At 43.6% G+C, this 22,722-nt stretch overlaps 1 long non-coding RNA gene across 3 annotated transcripts in view; it reads right to left on the bottom strand.

Annotated features, from left to right (window-relative positions):
- The window catches only part of LOC142476240 (uncharacterized), a 38,392-nt gene that overhangs the window by 5,180 nt on the left and 10,490 nt on the right, over positions 1 to 22,722 (bottom strand). For 2 of the 3 annotated variants that reach the window (XR_012791465.1, XR_012791464.1), the window contains exons 8-19: positions 22,306 to 22,409; positions 20,964 to 21,074; positions 18,444 to 18,563; positions 17,328 to 17,423; positions 15,780 to 15,883; positions 14,425 to 14,535; positions 11,907 to 12,026; positions 10,791 to 10,886; positions 9,243 to 9,346; positions 5,120 to 5,237; positions 4,034 to 4,131; positions 2,011 to 2,121 (exon numbers count right to left, since the gene is read on the bottom strand). This is a non-coding gene — a long non-coding RNA (uncharacterized LOC142476240). The remainder of the gene's footprint in view (positions 1 to 2,010; positions 2,122 to 4,033; positions 4,132 to 5,119; positions 5,238 to 9,242; positions 9,347 to 10,790; positions 10,887 to 11,906; positions 12,027 to 14,424; positions 14,536 to 15,779; positions 15,884 to 17,327; positions 17,424 to 18,443; positions 18,564 to 20,963; positions 21,075 to 22,305; positions 22,410 to 22,722) is intronic. The other variant, XR_012791466.1, reaches the window with a different exon arrangement.

The raw sequence follows: 22,722 nt of genomic DNA, 5'->3' as shown, positions 1-22,722 counted from the left end.
TGAGAACAGGGGTGGATAGATTTGTGTGTGTATCATCCACATAGAGATTATATCTAAGGCCAAAAGCATTGATGAAGTCACCAAATGATAGTATGTAGAGAGAAAGAGAGATCTCAGAACAGAGACCTGATGTATACCCACAGATAGATCAATAGAAGACGAAGACATGTTAGCAACAGAGATGGAGAATGTGTGACAGGAAAGTTATGATGAAAACCAGGATAGAACTTTGTTACTGATACCAAGAGAGAGTTTAGAATATGAAGGAGGAGAGTGATTGAGAGCATCAAACGCAGCCGATAGATCAAGTAGGATTAGTAGGGAAAAGTGACCTTGGGAATTTGCTTTAAGCACAGTCTGTAGAACGTGCTGTACGAAAGGCAGGTTGTAAAGGATCCAGGAGGGCATGTGATTTAAGAATGTTGACACTAGCAATTAGAAGGCAAACAGCATGAGGGATACAGAGCGGTAGTTAGTAAGGCACATAGGGTGTAGTTTGTTTCTGACAAAAGGGTGACCGCTACAGGCTTAAAGTAAGAGGGCAAAAATCCAGAGAATAGGGAGAAATTGAAGATGTGGGTGAGAGTGGGGACTAAGAGATGCAGTAAGGTGTGAGGGGATACGATCTAGAGGGCATGTGGTAGAGGGAGAATAGAAGATGATTAGCTTCCAGCTCTGTAAGATAAGAAAAGGAGTCAAGTGCAGAAGGAGATTTGGGTAGAAGGAGAGAAGGGGGAAGGGACAGAAGGAATCTCCTTTTGGGTGGCATCCACCTTACCTCTGAAGTAGTCAAATGCTTGAGGAGAAGTGAAGGAAGGATGGCAAGTGGGAGGAGAAGGTCAGTGGAGGGAGTCAAATACAGAGAAAAAAAACAGCGTAAATTAAATTTGAGTGTTGATGAGTGTGGAAAAAAGTAGTGTATTTAGCCCTAGAGAGCAGCTTTATACAGGACAGAAGACATTTTTACTGTAGAAAAATCAAACAAAGTGTGAGATTTCCTCCGTAGGTATTAAGAACAGCGAGTGGAAGTGTGATGAGTGTGTTTGGGAATTTAGCCAAAGGTGTGGGTTAGAGGGATGAGTGTGTCAGAGCCTAGAGGGGGCATATAGATAGGAGGATAGCATTGTAAGAGTTAATAAGATTGTTAGTTTAAGCAGAAAGAGAGAGAGAGAAGAGAGGTTAGAGTAGATGTCAGAAGAGAGTTTAATTAAGCAGAGGCAAATCAGTGGGACAGGTAAGATGCGGTGAGGGGAATGACTGATTGTGACTGATGAGAGCAGAAGAGGTTATGTACAACTAGAGCCTTGTTAGTAAGAGTGGACATTCCAGAGGGCACAGGAGAAGGGAAGAGAAAAGTAAGGAAAGGAATGTGGATTACATTAGATAGGTTAACACTCTTAGTAGGGAGGCCTGATGTGTATATGAGCCGGTCCAAGATTATAAGAGATATCCCCCAACATCAGCGAGCATAGAAGGAGACACAGAGATAGGTGTAGAGAGAGACAGAGATAGGGATATGTAGAGAGAGAAGGGCGTCAAGAGAATGAGACAGATAGGCGTAGAGAGAGGAGACATAGAGAGAGGGGGCTTTGAGAGGGGGGCGTAGAGAATGAGGGAAGGTGGAAGAGAATAGGATGTGCATGAGTGCATTTCATTGAGCAGTGCAGAAATAGCTGCAATAGAGGTCTGTACAAATGGTGCTTTGTGTAGACACATGCAAAGGTAGGGGAAGGAAAGTGTATAGAACATGTGGATAAAAGCAGGAGTGTGGAAGTTAGAGAAATTAGAAAAGTTTTACAGAGCAGTGAGGAAACAGTAAACAGAAAGAACAAGAGAGAGGTTACATTGGGATGACGTGCTGTGGTAGAGAGAAATGCTAGGAGAGAGCCTCCAGATATTAGAGGACATGAATTGAGAGAGCAAATGTATAAATCAAAACCGGAGGGGGAGGTATAGCACGAAAGCTTGCACAGCAGTTGATGAAGATTATAGTCTTAAAGTTGCGTGTACCTGTCAGGGCACTCAAGAAGGTCAATGCTCACAAGTGCAGAGTTCATGAAGAAATGCTGAATCCAGTTCCCCTCCAATTTAATTTTAATATAACTCTTTCATTCTTCATTACTGCAAAAAGCAAACAAAACAAAACCACATTGCATTACTATTTTCAAAATGGATTGAATGACATATTCAACAGTAACTGTGTGATGCCAATATTGCCTTCTCACTCGTAGGCCAGTACGGTCAGGTACCCAGTACTGATAAAACAATAAGTGCCCGTACTAAGTACCAATATGAATTATAAGGAAATGTAAAATCTCCAGGTCTCTCTCCATCTCTGCAACAGATATATGGATAAGCCCATATTAAGGCATCACGTGACTGTCACTGACTGGGTATACGCAAAGATGCAGGGAGATGCAAAGAAAGGGAGGGAGAGAGACAGGGAGAAGATGGGAAACGGAGGGAGGCACGGATGGCAGGCCTCTCTCTTTCACTGGTGCATGCAAGGAGCTGGTCCCAACATCCACAAAGTGTGTGTGTATTATTGGTTGTGTTTTATGGCGGTAGGAGGATAGTGTGTATATTGTGTGTGTGTGGGAGTATTATATTGTGTGTAGGGTATTATAGTGTGTACACTGCCGACACGTTTAAATCGAGCAGGGCTAGTTCCGCAAGCCGGGGGATGCCCCGGCTTGCTAGCCCCACTCCCTCGGCGTGCCGCGCGTCATCGATGCGCGGTCACGCGTCATCGGGTATCAGCGCCCCCTGCACGCGCGTCCAGGGCTCCCCGAGGGAGCCCTGGTGTCCCGAGATCGCGGGACGGCGGCAGGGGGTTCCGGCGGACCCGGCAGCGGTAGGGAGAGCGCCCCGATCGGAGGGCGCTCTTCCGCTGCTTCGGCGCGCGCCCGGCACCCTCCGTCGCGCGCCAGGTTACTGCTGCGGCAGAGAACGGGCAAATGCTCGAATAAACTCTGCCGCAGCAGTATATTATGTTGAGGTGCAGAGGAGAGTATTAGATTGGGTATCTTGTGTTAGGGGGTATTGTGTATATTGTGTTTAAGACTATAATATTATTGGGGAGATTATTATTGAGGAGGTATTAAAGTGTGTATTGTGGGGAGTATTAGTGTATGTATTATTTGTGGGTGACAGATGCTGTGGGTAGGCCAAGAGTACGGGCCAGACTAAGGTGGAGACTTTCTGTACTCTGCATACAGGACTCTACATGCACTGCAGAGGTGAAATTCCCCCAACTCCAATTTGCTACACTCTCCAAGAGAGAATATTGTGATCAGAGGTGGAAGATGAGCAGGGTCACTGCCCAGGGAGTAGCCTGTCAGGGGGCATGGAAATCTCTTTTGGTGCGTATGTTGCCACGTGGCATTGATTGACCGGTCAATTAGCACTGCTTCCTATCACAGTGACATGATCCGGTGCTGTGATCGGTTGCAGCGCTGACCAAGGTGTGTTAGTGCAGCAATTTACAGGGAGGGAACAGAGGTTGTGGGTGACAGATGCTGGGGGTAGGCCAAGAGTACGGGCCAGAGCAAGGTGGAGATATTCTGTACTCTGCATGCCCATCCTGCATGCCCAGGACTCTGCATGCATGCCAGTGGCTGTGGGGTGTGTGTGTGTAGGTATGCCAAGTGTCAGTGTGCATAAGTAAGTGTGCTGTGTGTGTAAGTAAGTTTGCCTGTGTGGCAGGAGGTGTAGGGGGGTGGGGGGTGGGGGGCGGTTCAGCTGGAGGACTTTACCCAGCACAAAAGCACATAGATGCCTCTGATTATATCACCCCAAATGCTGATAATATCCTGCTGTAGATGCACTTTACAGAAGATGATACAGATGTCATCAGTGTTTGGTGGGTTCATTAAATCAATCCATCATATAATAGCCACACTGTGCATATGATGTACTGAATCAGTAACACCAATCACAGGAAGACATCTCCATGGTAGGGGTAGTGTTGAAGTTAACAAAATATGTCCAGCACTGTGGTGTGGAGCCCATACATAATAATTGTGCACATTACCAGAACAACATACTGTCAACTGCATGATCATTTTGCTGCTTGTAGTGTATACTCTTGTCCTGTGCAGTGTTGTAGTAGATCCGTCTCTTCGGTGTTCACTGCAATAAAAGTAAGACATTGCATTAATATTACAGAAGTTTGGGGGCTGAAATCCCACTATGCTAATGACAGTTTCCCTTTGCATAAGATTCTTGTGATTATATCTCAATGATGATCAATAACAACTACATCATAACACAGCTGCTCTATACAGAATATGTATTTGCCATCAATGGTCATGGAGGCAATATGTCACACAATGTACATATATAGCAAGGATTATTTCTTCCTCTGGTGTATTATGATGGGAGGGTGAGATTCTGCATTATCAGCATCAGTAAATCTGTAGGAAACTGAGTGATATTCTATTTTTTAATGCAATATTAGGGTAAAATAAAGCTTGCTGTATCTATAGCCATGCTCTACCCATGATGTGCTGAATCAATGACTGCAGAGCGATTTAGAGTGGTAAACATGACTTGAACTCATCTCTGAATAGAGGGTAGCACAGTAGTGCAGAGTAGAAGGTGAATGTATCTCAAATGGAAACCCTTAGCAGCTGTGTGGGGAGTAGACAGTACAGACTGACCAAGTAAATAGTAAAAAGTAGTAACTTCAACATTACTTGGTTTTGTTCTCCACTCCTGTTTTTCTGTTCTTTAAATCACTAATACTGATGCCATATGTAACCTGTACTGAGAGTTATATACTCTACTGGCCTAGATCAAATTAAATGATGCAAACAGGATTCCTCCCACTCAAGATTCATATGATTGCACCACCTCAACCTTTCATAACAATAACATAGAACTGCAGCAGTGCGCTACTGCACATGTTCTTGTTATGAATGGTAGTAGATGTGGTCCTTGGGTCAGTACTTCATACTGTAGCCACACTCTATTCATGATGTATTGAATCAACAAAAATCTGCATGGTACAGATCACAGGAAGGGGTGGAGTAGAGGTGAATATGTCCAATGCGAAACCCTTAGCAGCCGGATTTTTTGGAGTCAATAAAACGACAAATACTAAATGAGAAATATACACATTGCTTATCTGTCTCTGTGTAGTCATTTTCCTCCTCTTCAACTGTCCTTCAATTTTCTATTTTGCAAGAAAATGAACACATGGCTTCAATATTCACTTCTGTTCTGCAGTCTTTCCTCTTGAAATAAAAAAGTTAAGCATTGCATTATTATTATTATTATAATTATTATTGACGATACATACAATGAACCTTGCTCCAAACCATGTGATACAAAGCAAATCCACCTCCCTCCCACAGCTGTGCTCCTTCTAGAGCTTCTAACACACAAGTTATTCATGTCAGTGAAACTGTACTGCAGTCCCGGTCTGCACACAATCTACTGAATCAATGACATCACACTGTGTCACACTATGTCATGCTAACGACAGGAAACAATTGCATTGTTATTATGATAATACATACAATAAACCTTGCTCCAAACCATTTAATGCAAAGCAAATCCACCTCCCACCCACAGCTGTGCTCCTTCTAGAGCATGCATGTCAAACTCCAGTCATCGAGGGTCCCAAACAGGCCAGGTTTTCAGTAGGGATATCCTGAAAACCTGGCCTGTTTGCTGCCCTCGAGGACTGGAGTTTGACATCCTTGTTCTTGAGCTTCTACCACGCAAGTCATCCATGTGAGTGACACTGTACTGCAGTCCTGGTCTGCACACAATCTACTGAATCAATGACATCACACAGTAAAGGCAATCTACAAGATGTATTAGTTGTCCACACTTCCGAAATGTTACTTTTATGTCCAAATCACTTATTCCCATGACCTGATATTTGTATTTGTTATTTATAGGATTGTCACAAAGAGTTGATGAGGTCACCAAATGATAGTATGTAGAGAGAAAGAGAGATCTCAGAACAGAGCCCTGATGTATACCCACAGACAGATCAATAGAAGACGAAGACATGTTAGCAACAGAGATGGAGAATGTGTGACAGGAAAGTTATGATGAAAACCAGGATAGAACTGTGTTACGGATACCAAGAGAGAGTTTAGAATATGAAGGAGGAGAGTGATTGAGAGCATCAAACGCAGCAGATAGATCAAGTAGGATTAGTAGGGAAAAGTGACCTTGGGAATTTGCTTTAAGCACAGTCTGTAGAACGAGCTGTACGAAAGGCAGGTTGTAAAGGATCCAGGAGGGAATGTGATTTAAGAATGTTGACATTCTAGCAATTAGGAGACAAACAGCAGGAGGGATACAGGGCGGTAGTTAGTAAGGCACATAGGGTGTAGGTTGTTTCTGAGAAAAGGGTGACCACTACAGGCTTAAAGTAAGAGGGTAAAGAGCCAGAGAATAGGGAGGAATTGAAGATGTGGGTGAGAGTGGGGACTAAGAGATGCAGTAAGGTGTGAGGGGATACGATCTAGAGGGCATGTGGTAGAGGGAGAAGAGAAGATGATTAGCTTCCAGCTCTGTAAGAGAAGAAAAGGAGTCAAATGCAGAAGGAGAATTAGGTAGAAGGAGAGAAGGGGGAAGGGACAGAAGGAATCTCCTTGTGGGTGGCATCCACCTTGCCTCTGAAGTAGTCAAATGCTTGAGGAGAAGTGAAGGAAGAATGGCAAGTGTGAGGAGAAGGTTAGTGGAGGGAGTCAAATACAGGGAAAAAAAGACAGCGTAAATTAAATTTGAGTGTTGATGAATGTGAAAAAAAAGTAGTGTGGTTTGGCCCCAGAGAGCAGCTTTATACAGGACTGGAGACATTTTTACTGTAGAAAAATCAAATATCAATTGTGTCATTTCCTTCATAGGCATTAAGAACAGCGAGTGGAAGTGTGATGAACATGTTTGGGAATTTAGCCAAGGGTGTGGGCTAGAGGGACAAGTGTGTCAGAGCCTAGAGGGGGCATATAGATAGGAGGATAGCATTGTAAGAGTTAATAAGATTGTTAGTTTAAGCGGAAAGAGAGAGAGAGCAGAGAGGTTAGAGTAGATGTCAGAGGAGAGTTTAATTAAGCAGAGGCAAATCAGTGGGACAGGTAAGATGGGGTGAGGGGAATGACTGATTGTGAATGATGAGAGCAGAAGAGGTCATGTACAACTAGAGCCTTGTTAGTCAGAGAACAGACATTCCAGATGGCATAGGAGAAGGGAAGAGAAAAGTAAGGAAAGGAATGTGGATTACATTAGATAGGTTAACACTCTTAGCAGGGAGGCAGAGGCAGGGAGGCCCGATGTGTATATGAGCAGGTTCAAGATTATAAGAGATATCCCACACATCAGCAAACATAGAAGGAGACACAGAGATAGGTGTAGAGAGAGACAGAGATAGCTCTATGTAGAGAGAGAGGGACGTAGAGAGAATGAGACAGATAGGCGCAGAGAGAGGGGGCGCAGAGAGAGGAGGCGCCAAAAGAGGGGGCGCAGAGAGAGGGGGCACAGAGAATAGGATATTAAAGAGTGCTTTTCATTGAGCAGTGCAGAAATAGCTGCAATAGAGGTCTGTACAAATGGTGCAGTGTGTAGACACATGCAAAGGTAGGGGAAGGAAAGAGGAGAACATGTGGATAAAAGCAGGAGTGTGGAAGTTAGAGAAATTAGAAAAGTTTAACAGAGGAGTGAGGAAACAGCAAGCAGAAAGAACAAGAGAGAGGTTACATTGGGATGACGTTCTGTGGTAAAGAGAAAATGCTAGGAGAGAGCTTTCAAATATTAGAGGACATGAATTGAGGGAGCAAATGTATAAATCAAAACCTGAGGGGGAGGTATAGCACGAAAGCTTGCACAGCAGATTATAGTCTTAATGTTGCGTGTACCTGTCAGGGTATTCAAGAAGTTAAATTCTCACAAGTGCAGAGTTCATGATGAAATGCTGAATCTAGTCCCCCTCCAATTTAATTTTAATATAACTTTTCCATTCTTCATTACTGCAAAAAGCAAACAAAACAAAACCACATTGCATTACTATTTTCAAAATGGATTGAATGGCATATTCAACAGTGACTGTGTGATGCCAATATTCCCCACTCACTCGTAGTGAAGCACATATTGTACTAGTGTTGAAAGTAGGCCGGTAGAGTCAGGTACGCAGTACTGATAAAACAATAAGTGCCCGTCGTAAGTACCAGCTCCGCAACAGTGCGGGCATCACATTAGTGACGTGGATGAACATATATGGATAAGCCCATATTAAGGCATCACGTGACCAGAGCCGTCACTGACTGGGTATACGTAAAGACGCAGGGAGATGCAAGGAAAGGGAGGGAGAGAGACAGGGAGAAGATGTGAAACGGAGGAAGGCACGGATGGAGGGAGTTCTTCCGAGCTTCTGCGGGCCTCTCTCTTTCACTGGTGCATGCCGGGAGCTGGTCCCAACATCCACAAAGTGTGTGTGTATTATTGGTTGTATTTTATGGGGGTAGGAGGGTAGTGTGTATATTGTGTGTGTGGGAGTATTATATTGTGTGTAGAGGTGCAGAGGAGAGTACTAGATTGTGTATCTTGTGTAAGGGTGTTGTGTATATTGTGTTTGGAGCTATAATATTATTGGGGAGATTAGTATTGAGGAGGTATTATAGTGTGTATTGTGGGGAGTATTAGTGTGTGTATTGTTTGTGGGTGACAGATGCTGGGGGTATGCAGCAATCCCTGCACTGAGGTCCGAGGCGGCTCTGCATCGCTCGCACGCACTGTGGACGACCAAGCATGTGCCCATGATAATCATGGCCTTAGAGGGATGAGTGTGTCAGAGCCTAGAAGGGGTATATATATAATGGAGGAGGGAGGAGGAAGGAGGAGGAGGAAGGAGGAGGAGGGAGGAGGAGATGATAGCATTGTAAAAGTTAACAAGATAGTTAGTTTAAGCAGAAAGTGAGGAGAGGTTAGAGATAAGGGTAGATGTCAGAGGAGAGAGTTCAATTAAGCTGAGGTATCGAGTAGGACAGGGATGAGGGGAATGAGAGGAATGAGAGGTGGTGGATGATGAGAGCAGAAGAGGTCATGTACAAATAGACCTTGTTAGTCAGAGAGCAGTCATTCCAGAGGGCACGTGAGAAGTGAAGAGTAAAGTGAGACATGGAATGTGGATTACATTAGATGGGTTAATACGCTTAGCAGGGAGGTGGAGAGAGAGAGGCAAGAGGCAGAGAGTGGTGCAGGGGTTGAGGAAGAGATGTTGCATGTACCTTATCAGAACATTAAAGAACATCAATTCACACTGGTGCAGAGTTGATGATGAATCCAGTTCACCTCCAATTCAATTTTAACAGAAATGTTTCATTCTTCATTACTGAAAAAAAAGAAAAGTAAAAAACATTTCATTACTATTTTCAAAATGGATTGAATTCCCCCAACAATGACTATGTGTTACCAATATATCCCTCTCAGTCCCACTGCAGCATATACTGTACCAGTGTGAAAGTAGGAAGGTACACAGTACCGGTAAAACAATACGTGCCGGTACTATGCACCATATGAATTATAAGGGGATGTAAATCTCCCAGTCTCTCTCCATATCCGCAACAGAGCGGGCTCCGGTCAGTGGCATGGATGCCCATATATGGGTATGCTCATATTTGGGCATCCCATGTCACTGACCGGAGCCGGCTCTGAGTATAGGGATATATGCGGAGACGCAGAGGTGCAAGGAAATGGGAGGAGGCACGGTGAGAAACAGGGAGAGACCACAGGAAGATAGAGGGCAACAACTTCCACAAGGTACTTGTATGGGTATAATTGTTTGTATTTTGTGCAGAGGGGGTAATTTCAGATAAAATACAATTCTCCACCCTCTACGAAACAATTCCACTTTGTTCAGTAAGCCAGAAAGTCTTGGTCCCATGTGGACTGAATTTAATGCAAATAAGGTCCTTAATACACAAGTAAAGAATAAAGTTACTTATTCTCTACTGTAAGAAGTGCCACATTGCCCACTATTTGGGTCCTGTGCCCAGATTGTGACCATGCATGGCAGAGGTGAGATTCCCCCAACTCCAATTTGCTACACTCTCCAAGAGAGATAATTGTGATCAGAGGTGGAACTAGGGGAGGGTGTGAGCAGGGTCACTGCCCAGGGAGTAACCTGACTGGGGGCACGGAAATCTCATTTAGTGCATATGTTGCGGCACTGCATTGATTGACCGGTCAATCTGCACTGCTGCCTGTCACAGTGACATCCTGATCGGGCACTGTGATCACCTATAGCACTGACCCAGGTGAGATAGTTCAGCACTTTACAAGGAGGGAACAGATGTTGTGGGTGACAGATGCTGGAGGTAGGCCAAGACTGTTGGCCAGAGTAACGTGGAGACTTACTGCACTCTGCATGCCCATCCTCTCCCTGACATCAGGGGAAGGAAGTGGCCCTGGGGTGTGTGTAGGTATGCCAGATGTCAGTGTATGCATAAGTAAGTATGCCTGTGTAGTGGGAGGTGTAGGGGCGTTAAGCTGGAGGACTTAAAACAGGCACAAAAGCACATAGATACCTCTGATTATACCGCACCAAATGCTGATAATATCATGCTGTAGCTGCACTTTACAGAAGATGATGCAGATGTCATCATTGGTTGGTGGGTTCATTAAATCAATCCATCATATCATAACCACACTGTGCATATGATGTACTGAATCAGTAACACCAGGAAGACATCTCCATGTTAGGAGTAGAGTTGAAGTTAACAGAATATGTCCAGCACTGTGGTGTGTAGCCCATAAATAATAATTGTGCACATTACCAGAACAACATACTGTCAACTGCAAGATCATTTTGCTGCTTGTAGCGTATGCTCATCCTGTACAGTGTTGTAGTAGATCCGTCTCTTCAGTGTTCACTGCAACAAAAGTAAGACATTGCATTAATATTACAGACGTTTGGGGGCTGAAATCTCACTTCGCTGCGGACAATTTCCCTTTGCATAAGATTCTTGTGATTATGTCAATGATGATCAATAACTGCATCATAACACAGCCGCTCTATACAGAAGATGTACTTGCTCTCATTGGTCATGGAGGTAATACGTCACACAATGTACAGATATAGCAAGGATTATTTCTCCCACTTGTGCATTATGGCATTATGATGGGAAATGTTGTGAGATTCTGCATTATCAGCATCACTGAATCTTTTGGAAATTAAGTGATATTCTATGTTTTAATGCAATATTATGGATGATCAGCCGGTAAAATAATAATAGCTTGCTGCATCTGTAGCCATGCTCTACCCATGATGTGCTGAACCAATGACTGCAGAGAGATTCAGAGTGCTAAACATGACTGGAACGCATCTCTGAATAATGGGCAGCAAAGCAGTGCAGAATAGGAGGTGAAAGTATTTAAAATGGAAGATCCTTAGCAGCTGTGTGGAGAGTAGACAGTACAGACTGACCAAGTAAATGGTAAAAGGAGTAACTTCAACATTACTTGGCTTTGTTCTCCACATTGAAGCTTTCCTCCTCTTTAAATCACTAATACTGATGCCATGTGTAACCTGTACTGAGAGTTATATAATCTACTGGCCTAGATGAAACCATATGATGCAAACAGGATCCATCCCACTCCAGATTCATAGAATTGAACCACCTCAACCTTTCATAACAATCACATAGAACTGCAGCTGTGCGCTACTGCACATGTTCTTGTTATGAATGGTAGTAGATGTGGTCCTTGGGTCTTTACTTCATACTGTAGCCACCCTCTACTCATGATGTATTGAATCAACGAAAACTTGCATGGTTCAGATCACAGGAAGGGGTAGAGTAGAGATGAAAATATTCAATGTGAAACCCGTAGCAGCCGGATTGTGTGGAGTCAATAAAACGACAAATACTAAATGGTAAATGAGAAATATACACATTGCTTATCTGTCTCTGTGTAGTAATTTTCCTTCTCTTCAACTGTCCTTCAATTTTTCTCTTTTGCAAGAAAAGGAACACATGGCTTCAATATTCACTTCTGTTCTGCAGTCATCCCTCCTGAAATAAAAGTTAAGCATTGCATTGTTATTATGATAATACATACAATAAACCTTGCTCCAAACCATTTGATGCAAAGCAAATCCACCTCCCACCCACAGCTGTGCTCCTTCTAGAGCATGCATGTCAAACTCCAGTCCTCGAGGGTCCCAAACAGGCCAGGTTTTCAGTAGGGATATCCTGAAAACCTGGCCTGTTTGCTGCCCTCGAGGACTGGAGTTTGACATCCTTGTTCTTGAGCTTCTACCACGCAAGTCATCCATGTGAGTGACACTGTACTGCAGTCCTGGTCTGCACACAATCTACTGAATCAATGACATCACACTGTAAAGGCAATCTACAAGATGTATTAGTTGTCCACACTTCCGAAATGTTACTTTTATGTCCAAATCACTTATTCCCATGACCTGATATTTGTATTTGTTATTTATAGGATTGTCACAAAGAGTTGATGAGGTCACCAAATGATAGTATGTAGAGAGAAAGAGAGATCTCAGAACAGAGCCCTGATGTATACCCACAGACAGATCAATAGAAGACGAAGACATGTTAGCAACAGAGATGGAGAATGTGTGACAGGAAAGTTATGATGAAAACCAGGATAGAACTGTGTTACGGATACCAAGAGAGAGTTTAGAATATGAAGGAGGAGAGTGATTGAGAGCATCAAACGCAGCAGATAGATCAAGTAGGATTAGTAGGGAAAAGTGACCTTGGGAATTTGCTTTAAGCACAGTCTGTAGAACGAGCTGTACGAAAGGCAGGTTGTAAAGGATCCAGGAGGGAATGTGATTTAAGAATGTTGACATTCTAGCAATTAGGAGACAAACAGCAGGAGGGATACAGGGCGGTAGTTAGTAAGGCACATAGGGTGTAGGTTGTTTCTGAGAAAAGGGTGACCACTACAGGCTTAAAGTAAGAGGGTAAAGAGCCAGAGAATAGGGAGGAATTGAAGATGTGGGTGAGAGTGGGGACTAAGAGATGCAGTAAGGTGTGAGGGGATACGATCTAGAGGGCATGTGGTAGAGGGAGAAGAGAAGATGATTAGCTTCCAGCTCTGTAAGAGAAGAAAAGGAGTCAAATGCAGAAGGAGAATTAGGTAGAAGGAGAGAAGGGGGAAGGGACAGAAGGAATCTCCTTGTGGGTGGCATCCACCTTGCCTCTGAAGTAGTCAAATGCTTGAGGAGAAGTGAAGGAAGAATGGCAAGTGTGAGGAGAAGGTTAGTGGAGGGAGTCAAATACAGGGAAAAAAAGACAGCGTAAATTAAATTTGAGTGTTGATGAATGTGAAAAAAAAGTAGTGTGGTTTGGCCCCAGAGAGCAGCTTTATACAGGACTGGAGACATTTTTACTGTAGAAAAATCAAATATCAATTGTGTCATTTCCTTCATAGGCATTAAGAACAGCGAGTGGAAGTGTGATGAACATGTTTGGGAATTTAGCCAAGGGTGTGGGCTAGAGGGACAAGTGTGTCAGAGCCTAGAGGGGGCATATAGATAGGAGGATAGCATTGTAAGAGTTAATAAGATTGTTAGTTTAAGCGGAAAGAGAGAGAGAGCAGAGAGGTTAGAGTAGATGTCAGAGGAGAGTTTAATTAAGCAGAGGCAAATCAGTGGGACAGGTAAGATGGGGTGAGGGGAATGACTGATTGTGAATGATGAGAGCAGAAGAGGTCATGTACAACTAGAGCCTTGTTAGTCAGAGAACAGACATTCCAGATGGCATAGGAGAAGGGAAGAGAAAAGTAAGGAAAGGAATGTGGATTACATTAGATAGGTTAACACTCTTAGCAGGGAGGCAGAGGCAGGGAGGCCCGATGTGTATATGAGCAGGTTCAAGATTATAAGAGATATCCCACACATCAGCAAACATAGAAGGAGACACAGAGATAGGTGTAGAGAGAGACAGAGATAGCTCTATGTAGAGAGAGAGGGACGTAGAGAGAATGAGACAGATAGGCGCAGAGAGAGGGGGCGCAGAGAGAGGAGGCGCCAAAAGAGGGGGCGCAGAGAGAGGGGGCACAGAGAATAGGATATTAAAGAGTGCTTTTCATTGAGCAGTGCAGAAATAGCTGCAATAGAGGTCTGTACAAATGGTGCAGTGTGTAGACACATGCAAAGGTAGGGGAAGGAAAGAGGAGAACATGTGGATAAAAGCAGGAGTGTGGAAGTTAGAGAAATTAGAAAAGTTTAACAGAGGAGTGAGGAAACAGCAAGCAGAAAGAACAAGAGAGAGGTTACATTGGGATGACGTTCTGTGGTAAAGAGAAAATGCTAGGAGAGAGCTTTCAAATATTAGAGGACATGAATTGAGGGAGCAAATGTATAAATCAAAACCTGAGGGGGAGGTATAGCACGAAAGCTTGCACAGCAGATTATAGTCTTAATGTTGCGTGTACCTGTCAGGGTATTCAAGAAGTTAAATTCTCACAAGTGCAGAGTTCATGATGAAATGCTGAATCTAGTCCCCCTCCAATTTAATTTTAATATAACTTTTCCATTCTTCATTACTGCAAAAAGCAAACAAAACAAAACCACATTGCATTACTATTTTCAAAATGGATTGAATGGCATATTCAACAGTGACTGTGTGATGCCAATATTCCCCACTCACTCGTAGTGAAGCACATATTGTACTAGTGTTGAAAGTAGGCCGGTAGAGTCAGGTACGCAGTACTGATAAAACAATAAGTGCCCGTCGTAAGTACCAGCTCCGCAACAGTGCGGGCATCACATTAGTGACGTGGATGAACATATATGGATAAGCCCATATTAAGGCATCACGTGACCAGAGCCGTCACTGACTGGGTATACGTAAAGACGCAGGGAGATGCAAGGAAAGGGAGGGAGAGAGACAGGGAGAAGATGTGAAACGGAGGAAGGCACGGATGGAGGGAGTTCTTCCGAGCTTCTGCGGGCCTCTCTCTTTCACTGGTGCATGCCGGGAGCTGGTCCCAACATCCACAAAGTGTGTGTGTATTATTGGTTGTATTTTATGGGGGTAGGAGGGTAGTGTGTATATTGTGTGTGTGGGAGTATTATATTGTGTGTAGAGGTGCAGAGGAGAGTACTAGATTGTGTATCTTGTGTAAGGGTGTTGTGTATATTGTGTTTGGAGCTATAATATTATTGGGGAGATTAGTATTGAGGAGGTATTATAGTGTGTATTGTGGGGAGTATTAGTGTGTGTATTGTTTGTGGGTGACAGATGCTGGGGGTATGCAGCAATCCCTGCACTGAGGTCCGAGGCGGCTCTGCATCGCTCGCACGCACTGTGGACGACCAAGCATGTGCCCATGATAATCATGGCCTTAGAGGGATGAGTGTGTCAGAGCCTAGAAGGGGTATATATATAATGGAGGAGGGAGGAGGAAGGAGGAGGAGGGAGGAGGAGATGATAGCATTGTAAAAGTTAACAAGATAGTTAGTTTAAGCAGAAAGTGAGGAGAGGTTAGAGATAAGGGTAGATGTCAGAGGAGAGAGTTCAATTAAGCTGAGGTATCGAGTAGGACAGGGATGAGGGGAATGAGAGGAATGAGAGGTGGTGGATGATGAGAGCAGAAGAGGTCATGTACAAATAGACCTTGTTAGTCAGAGAGCAGTCATTCCAGAGGGCACGTGAGAAGTGAAGAGTAAAGTGAGACATGGAATGTGGATTACATTAGATGGGTTAATACGCTTAGCAGGGAGGTGGAGAGAGAGAGGCAAGAGGCAGAGAGTGGTGCAGGGGTTGAGGAAGAGATGTTGCATGTACCTTATCAGAACATTAAAGAACATCAATTCACACTGGTGCAGAGTTGATGATGAATCCAGTTCACCTCCAATTCAATTTTAACAGAAATGTTTCATTCTTCATTACTGAAAAAAAAGAAAAGTAAAAAACATTTCATTACTATTTTCAAAATGGATTGAATTCCCCCAACAATGACTATGTGTTACCAATATATCCCTCTCAGTCCCACTGCAGCATATACTGTACCAGTGTGAAAGTAGGAAGGTACACAGTACCGGTAAAACAATACGTGCCGGTACTATGCACCATATGAATTATAAGGGGATGTAAATCTCCCAGTCTCTCTCCATATCCGCAACAGAGCGGGCTCCGGTCAGTGGCATGGATGCCCATATATGGGTATGCTCATATTTGGGCATCCCATGTCACTGACCGGAGCCGGCTCTGAGTATAGGGATATATGCGGAGACGCAGAGGTGCAAGGAAATGGGAGGAGGCACGGTGAGAAACAGGGAGAGACCACAGGAAGATAGAGGGCAACAACTTCCACAAGGTACTTGTATGGGTATAATTGTTTGTATTTTGTGCAGAGGGGGTAATTTCAGATAAAATACAATTCTCCACCCTCTACGAAACAATTCCACTTTGTTCAGTAAGCCAGAAAGTCTTGGTCCCATGTGGACTGAATTTAATGCAAATAAGGTCCTTAATACACAAGTAAAGAATAAAGTTACTTATTCTCTACTGTAAGAAGTGCCACATTGCCCACTATTTGGGTCCTGTGCCCAGATTGTGACCATGCATGGCAGAGGTGAGATTCCCCCAACTCCAATTTGCTACACTCTCCAAGAGAGATAATTGTGATCAGAGGTGGAACTAGGGGAGGGTGTGAGCAGGGTCACTGCCCAGGGAGTAACCTGACTGGGGGCACGGAAATCTCATTTAGTGCATATGTTGCGGCACTGCATTGATTGACCGGTCAATCTGCACTGCTGCCTGTCACAGTGACATCCTGATCGGGCACTGTGATCACCTATAGCACTGACCCAGGTGAGATAGTTCAGCACTTTACAAGGAGGGAACAGATGTTGTGGGTGACAGATGCTGGAGGTAGGCCAAGACTGTTGGCCAGAGTAACGTGGAGACTTACTGCACTCTGCATGCCCATCCTCTCCCTGACATCAGGGGAAGGAAGTGGCCCTGGGGTGTGTGTAGGTATGCCAGATGTCAGTGTATGCATAAGTAAGTATGCCTGTGTAGTGGGAGGTGTAGGGGCGTTAAGCTGGAGGACTTAAAACAGGCACAAAAGCACATAGATACCTCTGATTATACCGCACCAAATGCTGATAATATCATGCTGTAGCTGCACTTTACAGAAGATGATGCAGATGTCATCATTGGTTGGTGGGTTCATTAAATCAATCCATCATATCATAACCACACTGTGCATATGATGTACTGAATCAGTAACACCAGGAAGACATCTCCATGTTAGGAGTAGAGTTGAAGTTAACAGAATATGTCCAGCACTGTGGTGTGTAGCCCATAAATAATAATTGTGCACATTACCAGAACAACATACTGTCAACTGCAAGATCATTTTGCTGCTTGTAGCGTATGCTCATCCTGTACAGTGTTGTAGTAGATCCGTCTCTTCAGTGTTCACTGCAACAAAAGTAAGACATTGCATTAATATTACAGACGTTTGGGGGCTGAAATCTCACTTCGCTGCCGACAATTTCCCTTTGCATAAGATTCTTGTGATTATGTCAATGATGATCAATAACTGCATCATAACACAGCCGCTCTATACAGAAGATGTACTTGCTCTCATTGGTCATGGAGGTAATACGTCACACAATGTACAGATATAGCAAGGATTATTTCTCCCACTTGTGCATTATGGCATTATGATGGGAAATGTTGTGAGATTCTGCATTATCAGCATCACTGAATCTTTTGGAAATTAAGTGATATTCTATGTTTTAATGCAATATTATGGATGATCAGCCGGTAAAATAATAATAGCTTGCTGCATCTGTAGCCATGCTCTACCCATGATGTGCTGAACCAATGACTGCAGAGAGATTCAGAGTGCTAAACATGACTGGAACGCATCTCTGAATAATGGGCAGCAAAGCAGTGCAGAATAGGAGGTGAAAGTATTTAAAATGGAAGATCCTTAGCAGCTGTGTGGAGAGTAGACAGTACAGACTGACCAAGTAAATGGTAAAAGGAGTAACTTCAACATTACTTGGCTTTGTTCTCCACATTGAAGCTTTCCTCCTCTTTAAATCACTAATACTGATGCCATGTGTAACCTGTACTGAGAGTTATATAATCTACTGGCCTAGATGAAACCATATGATGCAAACAGGATCCATCCCACTCCAGATTCATAGAATTGAACCACCTCAACCTTTCATAACAATCACATAGAACTGCAGCTGTGCGCTACTGCACATGTTCTTGTTATGAATGGTAGTAGATGTGGTCCTTGGGTCTTTACTTCATACTGTAGCCACCCTCTACTCATGATGTATTGAATCAACGAAAACTTGCATGGTTCAGATCACAGGAAGGGGTAGAGTAGAGATGAAAATATTCAATGTGAAACCCGTAGCAGCCGGATTGTGTGGAGTCAATAAAACGACAAATACTAAATGGTAAATGAGAAATATACACATTGCTTATCTGTCTCTGTGTAGTAATTTTCCTTCTCTTCAACTGTCCTTCAAATTTTCTCTTTTGCAAGAAAAGGAACACATGGCTTCAATATTCACTTCTGTTCTGCAGTCATCCCTCCTGAAATAAAAGTTAAGCATTGCATTGTTATTATGATAATACATACAATAAACCTTGCTCCAAACCATTTGATGCAAAGCAAATCCACCTCCCACCCACAGCTGTGCTCCTTCTAGAGCATGCATGTCAAACTCCAGTCCTCGAGGGTCCCAAACAGGCCAGGTTTTCAGTAGGGATATCCTGAAAACCTGGCCTGTTTGCTGCCCTCAAGGACTGGAGTTTGACATCCTTGTTCTTGAGCTTCTACCACGCAAGTCATCCATGTGAGTGACACTGTACTGCAGTCCTGGTCTGCACACAATCTACTGAATCAATGACATCACACTGTAAAGGCAATCTACAAGATGTATTAGTTGTCCACACTTCCGAAATGTTACTTTTATGTCCAAATCACTTATTCCCATGACCTGATATTTGTATTTGTTATTTATAGGATTGTCACAAAGAGTTGATGAGGTCACCAAATGATAGTATGTAGAGAGAAAGAGAGATCTCAGAACAGAGCCCTGATGTATACCCACAGACAGATCAATAGAAGACGAAGACATGTTAGCAACAGAGATGGAGAATGTGTGACAGGAAAGTTATGATGAAAACCAGGATAGAACTGTGTTACGGATACCAAGAGAGAGTTTAGAATATGAAGGAGGCGAGTGATTGAGAGCATCAAACGCAGCAGATAGATCAAGTAGGATTAGTAGGGAAAAGTGACCTTGGGAATTTGCTTTAAGCACAGTCTGTAGAACGAGCTGTACGAAAGGCAGGTTGTAAAGGATCCAGGAGGGAATGTGATTTAAGAATGTTGACATTCTAGCAATTAGGAGACAAACAGCAGGAGGGATACAGGGCGGTAGTTAGTAAGGCACATAGGGTGTAGGTTGTTTCTGAGAAAAGGGTGACCACTACAGGCTTAAAGTAAGAGGGTAAAGAGCCAGAGAATAGGGAGAAATTGAAGATGTGGGTGAGAGTGGGGACTAAGAGATGCAGTAAGGTGTGAGGGGATACGATCTAGAGGGCATGTGGTAGAGGGAGAAGAGAAGATGATTAGCTTCCAGCTCTGTAAGAGAAGAAAAGGAGTCAAATGCAGAAGGAGAATTAGGTAGAAGGAGAGAAGGGGAAAGGGACAGAAGGAATCTCCTTGTGGGTGGCATCCACCTTGCCTCTGAAGTAGTCAAATGCTTGAGGAGAAGTGAAGGAAGGATGGCAAGTGTGAGGAGAAGGTTAGTGGAGGGAGTCAAATACAGGGAAAAAAAGACAGCGTAAATTAAATTTGAGTGTTGATGAATGTGAAAAAAAAGTAGTGTGGTTTGGCCCCAGAGAGCAGCTTTATACAGGACTGGAGACATTTTTACTGTAGAAAAATCAAATATCAATTGTGTGATTTCCTTCATAGGCATTAAGAACAGCGAGTGGAAGTGTGATGAACATGTTTGGGAATTTAGCCAAGGGTGTGGGCTAGAGGGACAAGTGTGTCAGAGCCTAGAGGGGGCATATAGATAGGAGGATAGCATTGTAAGAGTTAATAAGATTGTTAGTTTAAGCGGAAAGAGAGAGAGAGAGCAGAGAGGTTAGAGTAGATGTCAGAGGAGAGTTTAATTAAGCAGAGGCAAATCAGTGGGACAGGTAAGATGGGGTGAGGGGAATGACTGATTGTGAATGATGAGAGCAGAAGAGGTCATGTACAACTAGAGCCTTGTTAGTCAGAGAACGGACATTCCAGATGGCATAGGAGAAGGGAAGAGAAAAGTAAGGAAAGGAATGTGGATTACATTAGATAGGTTAACACTCTTAGCAGGGAGGCAGAGGCAGGGAGGCCCGATGTGTATATGAGCAGGTTCAAGATTATAAGAGATATCCCACACATCAGCAAACATAGAAGGAGACACAGAGATAGGTGTAGAGAGAGACAGAGATAGCTCTATGTAGAGAGAGAGGGACGTAGAGAGAATGAGACAGATAGGCGCAGAGAGAGGGGGCGCAGAGAGAGGAGGCGCCAAAAGAGGGGGCGCAGAGAGAGGGGGCACAGAGAATAGGATATTAAAGAGTGCTTTTCATTGAGCAGTGCAGAAATAGCTGCAATAGAGGTCTGTACAAATGGTGCAGTGTGTAGACACATGCAAAGGTAGGGGAAGGAAAGAGGAGAACATGTGGATAAAAGCAGGAGTGTGGAAGTTAGAGAAATTAGAAAAGTTTAACAGAGGAGTGAGGAAACAGCAAGCAGAAAGAACAAGAGAGAGGTTACATTGGGATGACGTTCTGTGGTAAAGAGAAAATGCTAGGAGAGAGCTTTCAAATATTAGAGGACATGAATTGAGGGAGCAAATGTATAAATCAAAACCTGAGGGGGAGGTATAGCACGAAAGCTTGCACAGCAGATTATAGTCTTAATGTTGCGTGTACCTGTCAGGGTATTCAAGAAGTTAAATTCTCACAAGTGCAGAGTTCATGATGAAATGCTGAATCTAGTCCCCCTCCAATTTAATTTTAATATAACTTTTCCATTCTTCATTACTGCAAAAAGCAAACAAAACAAAACCACATTGCATTACTATTTTCAAAATGGATTGAATGGCATATTCAACAGTGACTGTGTGATGCCAATATTCCCCACTCACTCGTAGTGAAGCACATATTGTACTAGTGTTGAAAGTAGGCCGGTAGAGTCAGGTACGCAGTACTGATAAAACAATAAGTGCCCGTCGTAAGTACCAGCTCCGCAACAGTGCGGGCATCACATTAGTGACGTGGATGAACATATATGGATAAGCCCATATTAAGGCATCACGTGACCAGAGCCGTCACTGACTGGGTATACGTAAAGACGCAGGGAGATGCAAGGAAAGGGAGGGAGAGAGACAGGGAGAAGATGTGAAACGGAGGAAGGCACGGATGGAGGGAGTTCTTCCGAGCTTCTGCGGGCCTCTCTCTTTCACTGGTGCATGCCGGGAGCTGGTCCCAACATCCACAAAGTATGTGTGTATTATTGGTTGTATTTTATGGGGGTAGGAGGGTAGTGTGTATATTGTGTGTGTGGGAGTATTATATTGTGTGTAGAGGTGCAGAGGAGAGTACTAGATTGTGTATCTTGTGTAAGGGTGTTGTGTATATTGTGTTTGGAGCTATAATATTATTGGGGAGATTAGTATTGAGGAGGTATTATAGTGTGTATTGTGGGGAGTATTAGTGTGTGTATTGTTTGTGGGTGACAGATGCTGGGGGTATGCAGCAATCCCTGCACTGAGGTCCGAGGCGGCTCTGCATCGCTCGCACACACTGTGGATGACCAAGCATGTGCCCATGATAATCATGGCCTTAGAGGGATGAGTGGGTCAGAGCCTAGAAGGGGCATATATATGATGGAGGAGGGAGGAGGAGGAGGGAGGAGGAGGAGATGATAGCATTGTAAAAGTTAACAAGATAGTTAGTTTAAGCAGAAAGTGAGGAGAGGTTAGAGATAAGGGTAGATGTCAGAGGAGAGAGTTCAATTAAGCTGAGGTATCGAGTAGGACAGGGGTGAGGGGAATGAGAGGTGGTGGATGATGAGAGCAGAAGAGGTCATGTACAAATAGACCTTGTTAGTCAGAGAGCAGTCATTCCAGAGGGCACGTGAGAAGTGAAGAGTAAAGTGAGACATGGAATGTGGATTACATTAGATGGGTTAATACACTTAGCAGGGAGGTGGAGAGAGAGAGGCAAGAGGCAGAGAGTGGTGCAGGGGTTGAGGAAGAGATGTTGCATGTACCTTATCAGAACATTAAAGAACATCAATTCACACTGGTGCAGAGTTGATGATGAATCCAGTTCACCTCCAATTCAATTTTAACAGAAATGTTTCATTCTTCATTACTGAAAAAAAAGAAAAGTAAAAAACATTTCATTACTATTTTCAAAATGGATTGAATTCCCCCAACAATGACTATGTGTTACCAATATATCCCTCTCAGTCCCACTGCAGCATATACTGTACCAGTGTGAAAGTAGGAAGGTACACAGTACCGGTAAAACAATACGTGCCGGTACTATGCACCATATGAATTATAAGGGGATGTAAATCTCCCAGTCTCTCTCCATATCCGCAACAGAGCGGGCTCCGGTCAGTGGCATGGATGCCCATATATGGGTATGCTCATATTTGGGCATCCCATGTCACTGACCGGAG

This window comes from Ascaphus truei, unplaced genomic scaffold (assembly GCF_040206685.1).
Source record: "Ascaphus truei isolate aAscTru1 unplaced genomic scaffold, aAscTru1.hap1 HAP1_SCAFFOLD_1539, whole genome shotgun sequence".
In the NCBI taxonomy this organism is placed as follows: Eukaryota; Metazoa; Chordata; class Amphibia; order Anura; family Ascaphidae; genus Ascaphus; species Ascaphus truei.
Note: the sequence above shows the minus strand (reverse complement) of the source record. Positions and strands in the feature narration are given on the sequence as shown.